The 13086-nt window shown below is 46.1% G+C and overlaps 2 protein-coding genes across 3 annotated transcripts in view; one reads left to right on the top strand and one right to left on the bottom strand.

Moving 5' to 3' along the window:
* LOC123764773 (multiple epidermal growth factor-like domains protein 6) overlaps window positions 1–13086 on the bottom strand; it is a 377392-nt gene that overhangs the window by 166985 nt on the left and 197321 nt on the right. The window lies entirely within an intron of this gene.
* LOC123764774 (uncharacterized) overlaps window positions 8123–13086 on the top strand; it is a 131646-nt gene continuing 126682 nt past the window's right edge. Inside the window, exon 1 of one of the 2 annotated variants that reach the window (XM_045752893.2) lies at window positions 8123–8596. The gene's annotated coding sequence lies outside the window, so the exon portion shown is untranslated. The remainder of the gene's footprint in view (window positions 8597–13086) is intronic. The other variant, XM_045752892.2, reaches the window with a different exon arrangement.

Genomic DNA, 13086 nt, shown 5'->3' with positions numbered 1-13086 from the left:
GAGAATAAAAGGCATTTTCAGATGACCTTGTGGATTGCCGTTTTCTTTGCATCGGACTCGATAACTTACGCGGGTTAGCTAAGATTCTTGTATTTTTTTATTAGTTTTATGGTGGTTTACCAAATCGAGATTTTAGGGTCGAGCGTCGGTTCATGGGACCCAGAATTTCAACCTCTCGAGGCCACATTTTATCTTTTATAACTATGAGTAATATTATACTCACGCTTCAGTTTCATTTGACTTTTCTCAAGAAGTGAGTGCTTTAAGATGTTGACTTCTTGTGTACGACTCATTTGGTCCACAATGTTCACTCATGCCCTCCTGTTCCATCCATGCCCTCTCGTACCATCCATGCCCTCTCGTACCATCCATGCCCTCTCGTACCATCCATGCCCTCTCGATCCATCCATGCCCTCTCGTACCATCCATGCCCTCTCGATCCATCCATGCCCTCTCGATCCATCCATGCCCTCTCGTTCCATCCATGCCCTCTCGTACCATCCATGCCCTCTCGTACCATCCATGCCCTCTCGTACCATCCATGCCCTCTCGTACCATCCATGCCCTCTCGTACCATCCATGCCCTCTCGTACCATCTATGCCCTCTCGTACCATCCATGCCCTCTCGTACCATCCATGCCCTCTCGTACCATCCATGCCCTCTCGTACCATCCATGCCCTCTCGTACCATCCATGCCCTCTCGTACCATCCATGCCCTCTCGTACCATCCATGCCCTCTCGTACCATCCATGCCCTCTCGTTTGAGTACTGCTCTCAACAGCTGGATGACTCATCCTGGTCAAGATGTAACAGGGAACCAATGAGCCGTGAGGTAACTGCGCTAACTACTCGCTACCCATCACCTAACTGGTCGTTTGTCTCTGTGGTTGTCGAGATCTCACAGGCTATACCCCCTACGACAGCTGCCTAACTCCTGGATCACTATTTACCGCTTGGTGGACAGGAACATCAGGTGCATGGTCTCCCTAGACCACCTACTGACCTTCCCTAGGATGCAAGACACAATAGTTCCCTAACTCCCGGGTACCAAATTACCACCATTCTGTTTTTTGTGTTATATTTAGCAGCGGGGGTCACGTTTCTGGTTGATACACGAAGCTGTTGGTGGTGGCGAAAGAGGAGGAGACGAACCTTCATTGTGTGTCGATGACTGGCTTCCTGTGGAAGCCTCGCGGTAAAACATCGTGTGTGTGTACACACCTATTTGTATTCACCCATGTGTGCTTGCAGGATCGAGCATTCGGCTCTTGGATCCCGTCTTTCCAGCCATCGGTTGTTTACAGCAATGACTCCTGTCCCAGCTGTCTAACTCCCAGGTACCTATTTATTGCTAGGTAACAGGGGCATCAAGGTGAAAGAAACTGTGCCTATTTGTTTCCGCCTCCACCGGGGATCAAACCCGGAACCTCAGGATTATGAATCCGAAGCGTAGTCCATTCAGGTGTCTAGCCCCCCCCCCCTTTTGTGTGTGTGTGTGTGTGTGTGTGTGTGTGTGTGTGTGTGTGTGTGTGTGTGTGTGTGTGTGTGTGTGTGTGTGTGTGTGTGTGTAAGAACGTCTTCGAGTACCTGAAACAAATATTTAAATTTGAATTGAAAAACTGTCGTAACGGTCACCTAACTCAGCTTGTCCCAACCTGTGCAAGTTGGCCTCCACCCTGTTGTGTAATAAGAGGTAAGACTCACATTTTGCGAGACAGGAACTTAAATAAACCACTTTCGCTGCAAACACACATTTTTTTTTCCTCAACGACACAAAAACAATGCTCGCTTATATGGCAACAAAGTTACTTGTTTTACTAACATTTAATCGGCAGGCTTCTGGGCGATCGTGTATACTCCTATTTGTGCATGCAGGGGTCGAGCTTTAACTCTTGGACTATTGCTTATCAGCAGCGGGTTGTCTAATCCAATGGTTTCGGCCATGTTTTTCTATCTTACGGGGCTGACTTCGAGAGTAGGTCTTCGGTGGTGACTTCGAGAGGATGTCTTCGGTGTTGACTTCGAGAGCACGTCTTCGGTGTTGACTTCGAGAGCACGTCTTCGGTGTTGACTTCGAGAGCACGTCTTCGGTGTTGACTTCGAGAGCACGTCTTCGGTGTTGACTTTGAGAGCACGTCTTCGGTGTTGACTTCGAGAGCACGTCTTCGGTGTTGACTTCGAGAGTACGTCTTCGGTGCTGACTTCGAGAGTATGTCTTCGGTGTTGACTTCGAGAGTACATCTTCGGTGCTGAGACATGGAGGGCGTGTTTGTGCATGTGTGCAGCTGCTGCTGACCATTGGTGTGACCTTTGCGTGATGTGCCTGTCAGCCTCTCCTGCCTGAGACCAAACAAGACGTGACCACCACCACTCCTGAGCAACGGTGGCAGCCTTGACCTCCTCCTCCTCCTCCTCCCACTCGTGCCTCTGGTGCTGTTTGCTGCACTGTAAAACTCGTCTTCTGTCTCTCTCTATTCCTCTACTTCCTCTCCTCTCCTCTCGTCTGTCTCTCCTTTACATCTCTCCTATTTCTATCCCTCTGCTGCCTCTCTTGTTCCTCTACTTTCTCAAGACTGCCTCTTCTTTACCCCTTTGCAGCTTCCCTTGTTCTTCTACCCTGTCTGCCTCTTCCCCACCTCTCTCCTGTCCCTAGGGAGAATGGGACAGGGGATAGGGGAAGGGCATGCTGAGAAAGGTAAGGATTTAGAGAAGGGAAGTAGGTAAAGGGTAAGGTAACAGCATGGCTGATACCTACCTTGACTTCAGGATCGAAAAAGCAAAGAATTAAGCACAGACCCGTCAGTACAGAGAACCATTAGTACACTTCTGTCCCCATTGTTTTGAAGACCCGTGGTGCCTGAGGTGAAAGTGCCAAGACCATCAACTCCTGGTTGATGGTCTGGTCAACCAGGGTGTGTATTCTTAGTTCCCAGGTGAGAAGCCCCTAATAATATAACCCCAGGTCGTACCACATTATAAGATATATATATATATATATATATATATATATATATATATATATATATATATATATATATATATATATATATATATATATATATATAAAACAAAACATACAAAAAATAATAGAGGTGGTAGGAGAAGAAAAGATTAAAGTCTTCAGTGAGAATCCACAAGGTCTTCTCTGAATACTTTTTATTTTCTTCTTCGAGGATGTGGGTCCCACCAATTGCACCAGAGGTGGTACCCCCTATTATATATATATATATATATATATATATATATATATATATATATATATATATATATATATATATATATATATACATATATATATATATATATATATATATATATATATATATATATATATATATATATATATATATATATATATATATATATATTAATATTCATACTCCTGAAACCCTGGTGGCCTTGGAAGGCGTCTCTGGAAGCCGGCAGGATCATGTCAGGATTAACTTTAGTTCATCAAGGATGGTGGTGTTGGGGGGAAAAAAGTGCTTTCCACACTGCCAGTACTCGTGGGTCAACTCCAAGGGTGAAGGAGTGAGGTCACTGGGGTTATTATTACAGCCCGAGTGAGGGCATCGTCGCTCTTATATCCGCAACTCCTTTTTTCCCACCTTCTGAGGTAATCACACACAGAGATCACACTAACCCTTTTACCCTGTCGTAGCTCAGTCGATTAAGGCAGTGTCTGGGATGCTCCCGGACGTAGGTTCGAATCCTCGTCACGGACCATGTGGATTTGTTCTGAGGTAAGCTCAGCCTCACTGAAGTACTCACATTAGAGGTAAGGCGTTGTTAAGCTACCTGTTTGTTATCGAACCTGAACTAGCAAGGTTATTATCTAGCTTTTTATCATCTTTCCTCCTGGGACGACTTGGTTGAGACGCTGAAGACTCCTTGTTTGGTTCATTACAACTATCTTCCTCGTACCTCTCAGCTGCTGTACAAAGGGAGGATCACACACTATATACGCTGAGAAGAAGTATCAGTAGGAGATGTGAGGCCCAAGTGTCGTAATTACTCTGAGGAAGTCTCCTAATTGGTCTCATGTACTCTGACGTCTAAAAGATTCAAGTATATCTGCTGGTTGGTCAGTAAACATGTTGATACAGCCCTTAAGCGCAACTCTAAACCAAGGACACAAAGTTAACCATTGCTCAAGCACCAGCCTTGGTTCCAACGTCGCGGGTTCGCTGCGGTACCCGTCCTGCGAGACGCTGTTTTGAAAGTAAAAGTCTTTCTCTCTCAGAGCTGAGGTTTACAACACGCTTCATCCTCAGCCACACACCACTACCCCTCATCTGCCCAATCAATGGCTTCTAATCACCTGCCATAAACCGATGATCGTACATTGTTTACCGGCGTAATACAAGCTATTTGTGTTGTCTTTTTTCCTGTAAAACTTTCATTGAATACGAGAATCATCCAGGAATCATTTACAGGCTTCGTCCCTGTAAATGATTCGTCCCTGTAAATGATACACAAACGTACTCTACTCCCTGGTAGAGTACGTTGTGTGCGGCCTCGCTGCTTCAGCTCCGGCGGTCTTGCCTTGTTACAAAAAATATGTCGATTTTAAGCCAATGGAATCTGAGTATTTACAAAAAATTCAACACTTGCGTTGAGCTCACTCGCTGACGTGTGCAACCTTGGGAGGAGGAGGAGGAGGAAGAAGAAGTAGGAAGAGAAAGAGAAACAGAAGAGTGTGGGGAAGAGGGGGAAAGGGTATGGAGGAAAAGGAAGGGAAAGTGGAGAAGATGAGGGCAGTGAAGAAGCGGGAAACCGGAAGACAGAAGAGCGGAAGGCAGGATGTGGTAGCGAAGATGAGAGAAGGTGAGAGCAGAGTGACTAACAGACATCCTAGCGTGAGCTGAACCTGATAAGCCTACACGGAACAGACAATCCTATACGAAACACCCTCTCTCCCCCCCGCCCCACCTTACCAAGCCCACAACAAGGGACCCCAATTGCCGAATGAGTCATTTTCCTTACAACAAAACGCAACCAAGAACAAAACAATCATTCGAGGACACTATTTCTACCCCTCCACCCACCCACCCCCCCATTGCCACAATGTCTTTTCAGGTCAAAGGTCAGCCAGCTCCCAGGAGCCGAACTCGGGGAATCGAGCCTTGCTCAGCGGCCCAGGGAAAAACACTGTCTTAAACCTCCGCTGTTGTCTGTGTGTGATCATTGGTTCTGAGAAACTGCCGGTGATTAATGTCAGCTATTGTCTAAATGATTACAAACGCTGCCATTTTGTACGAATTACCTGGTAGGTGTTCAAGTGTGAGTTGTGGCATTGAGCACCAGGGCGTGCTCACCTGAGAGTGCTTAACTTGACTGCGGTGAAGTGTGGCGTGGCTCTATAGACCATACGCAACAGGTAGAGTATGTTGGCAACGGGTAGAGTACGTTGACAACAGGTAGAGTACGTTGGCAACGGGTAGAGTACGTTGGCAACAGGTAGAGTACGTTGGCAACGGGTAGAGTACGTTGGCAACGGGTAGAGTACGTTGGCAACAGGTAGAGTACGAACAGTAATTTAACAGTTAAACGCATAAAAAAAATCAAACAATTGGGCAGGAGGCGGGGCTTAAAGAGCTGAGCCATACCTCCCTGTAGTGATGATGAGGCAGGCACTGTGAGGCAGGTACTGTGAGGCAGGGACTGTGAGGCAGGTACTGTGAGGCAGGTACTGTGAGGTAGGTACTGTGAGGCAGGTACTGTGAGGTAGGGACTGTGAGGCAGGTACTGTGAGGTAGGTACTGTGAGGCAGGTACTGTGAGGTAGGGACTGTGAGGCAGGTACTGTGAGGTAGGGACTGTGAGGCAGGTACTGTGAGGTAGGGACTGTGAGGCAGGTACTGTGAGGTAGGGACTGTGAGGCAGGTACTGTGAGGTAGGGACTGTGAGGCAGGCACTGTGAGGTAGGTACTGTGAGGTAAGCGCCCAGGACTGTGAACTTATAAACAATATATAGAGATCACTTGCCTTCCTCGGCAGGGGCGCCCTGACCTCGAACCACTATACCGACCAGGGCACCCGCTTCAACACAACAACTTTTTTGAGTGACACCAATTTTTCTTGTGTTGGCAACGAGTTAGAGGTTGTGAGCGGCGCCTGAACTGGTTGTGCACGGTCACCACCAGCCATGTGTGTGTGTGTGTCACCACTGGCCACCACCACCACACTAGTTGGTGACCTTTGTTTGAGAGCCTGGTGAAGGGCCGTGGGAAGTGTGTGTGTGTGTGTGTGTGTGTGTGTGTGTGTGTGTGTGTGTGTGTGTGTGTGTGTGTGTGTGCGTGTGTGTGTGTGTGTGTGTGTGTGTGTGTGTGTGTGTGTGTGTGTGTGTGTGTGTGTGTGAGTGTGTGTGTGTGTGTGTGTGTGTGTGTGTGTGTGTGTGTGTGTGTGTGTGTGTGTGTGTGTGTGTGTGTGAGTGTGTGTGTGTGTACTCATCTAGTTGAGTTTACAAGGTCGAGCATCTGCCCCTAGTCCCTATAGGCCTTTCGACCATCAATAATTCAAAGGGTGTCCATCTTGGTATTTTACCCTAATAAATTATTTACAACCAATAATTCACAACACCATTTTCTCTGAAAGTTATCACTCATCTAGTATAAGCTTATTCAACTCAGTTTCTCTCAGCCACTCACTTATTCAACTCAGTTTCTCTCAGCCACTCACTTATTCAACTCAGTTTCTCTCAGCCACTCACTTATTCAACTCAGTTTCTCTCAGCCACTCACTTATTCAACTCAGTTTCTCTCAGCCACTCACTTATTCAACTCAGTTTCTCTCAGCCACTCACTTATTCATCACTGGCTACTCCTACTTTTCCAGAAAAAGTACATTTCATTGCAAGGAAAGACAACTTAAGAATGGATGATATCTAGACAATGGTGATAACACACTGGATAGCAGGATATGCAGGATAACAGAGAAACTACTCACAGAGATGAAATTGGATTCCAATTGAAGTCACATTGATTTTATCTGAGATCGATGTTATATGAGATCAATATTACATGATATCGATGTTATATGAGATCAATATTACATGATATCGATGTTATATGAGATCGATATTACATGATATCGATGTTATATGAGATCGATATTACATGATATCGATGTTATATGAGATCGATATTACATGATATCGATGTTATATGAGATCGATATTACATGATATCGATGTTATATGAGATCGATATTACATGATATCGATGTTATAAAATCACTCGCAAACCTTTTGAGTGATTTTAAGCCAGAATAGTTCCTGAATCTGTTGATATATAATACTGAGAGCATGTAAATATCTACAGCCTCATGAAATGATTAGTTTATATTACTTCTACTGCTAATTTGGCCCCACATCCTAATTTTATGATAGAAATTTACCCAATACATGTCTTGCCGCTCTAATGGTAAACCTAACTTTGTCTTGAGAATATATTACCTCTCAAATTGTGAGCTAAGTGTCACTTACAAGATACGTAAAGTGTAAGTGTAGTTAAGACTGTTCTACGCCTGTCTAATCCAGTCAGTATTGTGATGATTGATGTAAGTTGTTAGGAATAAAGTTTTGAGGTGCTGTTAAAGACAATCTGTGTGTATCTATGTATTTACGTATGTAGGTTAGCTTAGCATTTTAAAGGCACCGAATCACCTTCTGTGGTTGAGTGTTCAATAAACCCCTTGAACTATATGTTTAATACATCTCTAACCCTGTCCATGGAGGACAGAAGAAAAATGTACATATGCTGGCTAGCATTGTAAATGCCTGGCCACGTTTGTGGTAGAAAATAATAGGAAAAAAAGACAATGTCTGTGTGCTAATTGGGACACAATTGTGTAGTTAATGTAAAATATAATGCAGACTCTCTCGATTATATATGTACAGCCATTTATGGGCACAGTCTTTGATTTGATATGATTTGAGGTCACAAGAGTTCACACACGCGTCCCAGCCACTAAGGGCCGCAGGCACCAGGACGCCCCCAGCCGCAGGAGCCGCAGGAGCCGCAGGTTACAGATGAACGTTTCCCAGCGCCGCCACTAGAGGGAGGAGGAACGAGGGAAGGGAGGGAGGGTCAGGTACCGATCCCAGGCCAAGGTGACGGCGAGGGGAGCCAGTCAGTGCCTTGTGAGGCGTCGCGGGAGAAAGGCGGATTCTTACTCCGTCTCCGAACTCCAGTCCCACGACTGGAAGCAACGCACCACTTCGCGGGTTAAGTCGTCCAGGATCGCCTTGACTCAGTGACGCCTTGATAGCCTTAAGGCTCGGCGCTTAACCGCTTAGGCTAATTGTTTTCTCCGGGAAGCATATACAAGAGATACTTCGGAAGTGCAGGAAAGTGTGGATTGAGAAGAGATTTTTTGTTATTTTGTTGGAACTCAGTTTGTAGTGGCCAAGGACGGGGTGGAGGTTGTGGTATAGCGCCACGTGTGTGTGTGTGGAGTGGGTGAACTAGTGTGAAACACCTGAGCAGGGAACTATAGTGCCAGAGTGAAAATCAGCGAGTATATTTGTTGTTGAGGGCGCGTCTCTCAGCGCTCTGGCGAAGGACCAGAGGGATCTCCACGTCTGTGGTTGGTGGTAAGTGTTGTGGAGGGCCTTGATGTGTGTGTGTGTACTCACCTATTTGTACTCACCTATTTGTGCTTGCGGGGGTTGAGCTTTGGCTCTTTGGTCCCGCCTCTCAACTGTCAATCAACTGGTGTACAGATTCCTGAGCCTACTGGGCTCTATCATATCTACATTTAAAACTGTGTATGGAGTCAGCCTCCACCACATCACTGCCTAATGCATTCCATCCGTTAACTACTCTGACACTGAAAAAGTTCCTTCTAACGTCTCTGTGGCTCATGTGGGTACTCAGTTTCCACCTGTGTCCCCTTGTTCGCGTCCCACCAGTGTTGAATAGTTTATCTTTGTTTACCCGGTCGATTCCTCTGAGGATTTTGTAGGTTGTGATCATGTCTCCCCTTACTCTTCTGTCTTCCAGTGTCGTAAGGTGCATTTCCCGCAGCCTTTCCTCGTAACTCATGCCTCTTAATTCTGGGACTAGTCTAGTGGCATACCTTTGGACTTTTTCCAGCTTCGTCTTGTGCTTGACAAGGTACGGGCTCCATGCTGGGGCCGCATACTCCAGGATTGGTCTTACATATGTGGTGTACAAGATTCTGAATGATTCCTTACACAGGTTCCTGAACGCTGTTCTGATGTTAGCCAGCCTCGCATATGCCGCAGACGTTATTCTTTTTATGTGGGCTTCAGGAGACAGGTTTGGTGTGATATCAACTCCTAGATCTTTCTCTCTGTTCGTTTCATTAAGTACTTCATCTCCTATTCTGTATCCTGTGTTTGGCCTCCTATTTCCACCACCTAGTTTCATTACTTTGCATTTACTCGGGTTGAACTTCAACAGCCATTTGTTGGACCATTCACTCAGTCTGTCTAGGTCATCTTGTAGCCTCCTACTATCGTCCTCAGTTTCAATCCTCCTCATAATTTTTGCATCATCGGCAAACATTGAGAGAAACGATTCTATACCCTCTGGAAGATCATTTACATATATCAGAAACAGTATAGGTCCAAGGACTGACCCCTGCGGTACTCCACTCGTAACGTCTCGCCAATCTGAGACCTCACCCCTCACACTGACTCGTTGTCTCCTGTTACTTAGGTACTCCTGTATCCAACGGAGTACCTTCCCTTTCACTCCAGCCTGCATCTCCAGTTTTTTCACTAACCTCTTGTGTGGCACTGTGTCAAAGGCTTTCTGACAATCCAAAAATATGCAGTCTGCCCACCCTTCTCTTTCTTGCCTTATTTTTGTTGCCTGGTCGTAGAATTCAAGTAACCCTGTGAGGCAGGACCTGCCATCCCTGAATCCATGTTGATGCTGTGTTACAAAGTTCTTTCGCTCCAGATGTTCCACTAGCTTTCTTCGCACAATCTTCTCCATCAACTTGCATGGTATGCAGGTTAGGGACACTGGTCTGTAATTCAGTGCCTCCTGTCTATCCCCTTTCTTGTATATCGGGACTACGTTAGCTGCTTTCCAAATTTCTGGCAGTTCCCCTGTTGCCAGTGATTTGTTATACACCATGGAGAGCGGGAGGCACAGTTCTTCTGCTCCTTCCTTTAGTATCCAAGGGGAGATTCCATCTGGACCTATAGCCTTTGTCACATCCAATTCTAGTAAACACTTCCTTACTTCCCCGCTGGTAATCTCAAACTCTTCCAGTGGTTCCTGGTTAGCTATTCCCTCTCTTATCTCTGGGATTTCTCCTTGCTCCAAGGTGAAGACCTCCTGGAATTTCTTATTCAGTTCCTCACACACTTCCTTGTCGTTTGTAGTGAATCCTTCTGCCCCTAACCTTAATTTCATAACCTGTTCCTTTACTGTTGTTTTTCTCCTGATGTGGCTATGCAGCAATTTAGGCTGAGTCTTTGCCTTGCTTGCGATGTCATTTTCGTATTGTCTTTCTGCCTCTCTTCTCATCCTAACATATTCATTCCTGGCATTCTGGTATCTTTCTCTGCTCTCCAGTGTCCTGTTATTCCTATAGTTTCTCCATGCCCTTTTACTTTGCTGCTTAGCTAGCCTACATCTCTGATTAAACCATGGGTTTCTCATCTTCATTTCACTGTTTTCCTTTTGGACTGGGACAAACTTGTTTGCTGCATCCTTGCATTTTTGCGTGATGTATTCCATCATATCTTGGGCCGTCTTTTCCCTGAGCTCTGTTTCCCATGCTATATCTGCTAGGCATTTTCTTATCTCCTCATAGTTTCCCTTTCGGTATGCTAACCTTTTGGTTTCGGTATCCCTTCTCGAGTTCAATAACCCTTCTTCAATCAGGTACTCAAACACCAATACACTGTGGTCGCTCATTCCTACTGCGTCCTCAAAACTGATTTCTCTTATGTCAGAGTCGTTCAGGGTGAAAACCAGGTCGAGTCTCGCTGGTTCGTCGTTTCCTCTCATCCTTGTGGGTTCACTGACATGCTGGGTTAAGAAGTTTCTAGTCGCCACCTCCAGTAGTTTGGCTCTCCACGTATCCTCGCCTCCATGCGGTTCCTTGTTCTCCCAATCAATCCTGCCGTGATTGAAGTCCCCCATGATGAGCAGGTGGGATCTATTTCTGTGTGTGCGTGTGTGTGTGTGTGTGTGTGTGTGTGTGTGTGTGTGTGTGTGTGTGTGTGTGTGTGTGTGTGTGTGTGTGTGTGTGTGTGTACTCACCTAGTTGTGCTTGCAGGATCGAGCATTGACTCTTGGATCCCGCCTTTCCAGCTATCGGTTGTTTACAGCAATGACTCCTGTCCCATTTCCCTATCATACCTGGTTTTAAGAGTATGAATAGTATTTGCTTCCACAACCTGTTCCCCAAGTGCATTCCATTTTTCCACTACCCTCACGCTAAAAGAAATCTTCCTAACATCTCTGTGACTCATCTGAGTTTCCAGCTTCCACCCATGTCCCCTCGTTCTGTTACTATTCCGTGTGAACATTTCATCTATGTCCACTCTGTCAATCCCCCTCAGTATTTTATACGTTCCTATCATATCCCTCCCTCTCCCTTCGTTTCTCTAGTGTCGTAAGGTTCAATTCCATCAGACGCTCTTCATATCCCATCCCTCGTAACTCTGGAACAAGCCTCGTCGCAAACTTCTGAACCTTTTCCAGTTTCCTTATGTGTTTCTTCAGGTGGGGGCTCCATGATGGCGCGGCATACTCTTAAGACTGGCCTCACGTTGGCAGTGTAAATTAAGCGCCCTAAATGCCTCCTTGCTTAGGTTTGTAAATGATGTTCTAACTTTTGCCAGTGTAGAGTACGCTGCTGTCGTTATCCTATTTATATGTGTGGATCAACGCACATATGCGCTGATCCACAGTTCCCTGAGAGGTCAGATCTTACGACTGAGACACTCTAACACACTTGTAGTTAACAACTATGTTAACTACATACCATAAATGATACCATCCTCGTTTACCTTCTATCCAAACAAACTCATTCCACCTCCTCTCTCATGAAAACACAACCCTCCCCCCCCCACCACCCCCAGGGTAGTCAGACTCCAACAAGCACGCCCGCACGCCCGCGAGCCCGCGCGCCCGCACATGTGTCGACATGAGGTCAAAGGTTAATTTTCCTCCTGTCACGATTTTTACCAACAACCATTCTGCATTCTTCTGGATGTAAACATTTGTCTTATACATCAGATTGTATAATATATTCACCCTCCATGGCAACGCCTGTGGTGACTGTCCTGGTGACTGTGGGAGTGGTGACTGTCCTATGTATACCGACAAGCTGTATACATAGAAGCACAAGCCGTATTCAAATTATGAAAGGAGAAACTGTATACATATAGCTACAAGCAAATATACATATGAATACAAGCTGTATATAGTGCCGGTACAAGCTTATGTATGACTAGTGTAGCTGTGACTCACCATACGGCCAAAATACACAGGCTGGTCGGTATTTACGTCCCAAGATTGTATAAATATACAACAATACATTGTAAACATACAACAATTCTTGGTAGAGTCTTGCTTTTTTGCCACGTGGTTAAGGTATATAGGCTGTTGTATTGTATAGGATCAACCAGGTGGGTGGGGTTATAGGTGTATGTTTAATACCAGGTCTTGTATGGCACTGTTGGTGTGGGGAGGGACCTTGTATGGCACTGTTGGTGTGTGGGGGGGTCTTGTATGGCACTGTTGGTGTGTGGGGGGGTCTTGTATGGCACTGTTGGTGTGTGGGGGGGGTCTTGTATGGCACTGTTGGTGTGGGGAGGGGTCTTGTATGGCACTGTTGGTGTGAAGAGGGGTCTTGTATGGCACTGTTGGTGTGGGGAGGGGTCTTGTATGGTACTGTTGGTGTGGGGAGGGGTCTTGTATGGCACTGTTGGTGTGTGGGGGGGGGGTCTTGTATGGCACTGTTGGTGTGGGGGGGGTCTTGTATGGCACTGTTGGTGTGTGTGGGGGGGGGTCTTGTATGGCACTGTTGGTGTGGGGAGGGGTCTTGTATGGCACTGTTGGTGTGTGGGGGGGTCTTGTATGGCACTGTTGG

The sequence above is a fragment of the Procambarus clarkii genome, chromosome 48, assembly GCF_040958095.1.
Source record: "Procambarus clarkii isolate CNS0578487 chromosome 48, FALCON_Pclarkii_2.0, whole genome shotgun sequence".
Classification (NCBI taxonomy): Eukaryota; Metazoa; Arthropoda; class Malacostraca; order Decapoda; family Cambaridae; genus Procambarus; species Procambarus clarkii.
Note: the sequence above shows the minus strand (reverse complement) of the source record. Positions and strands in the feature narration are given on the sequence as shown.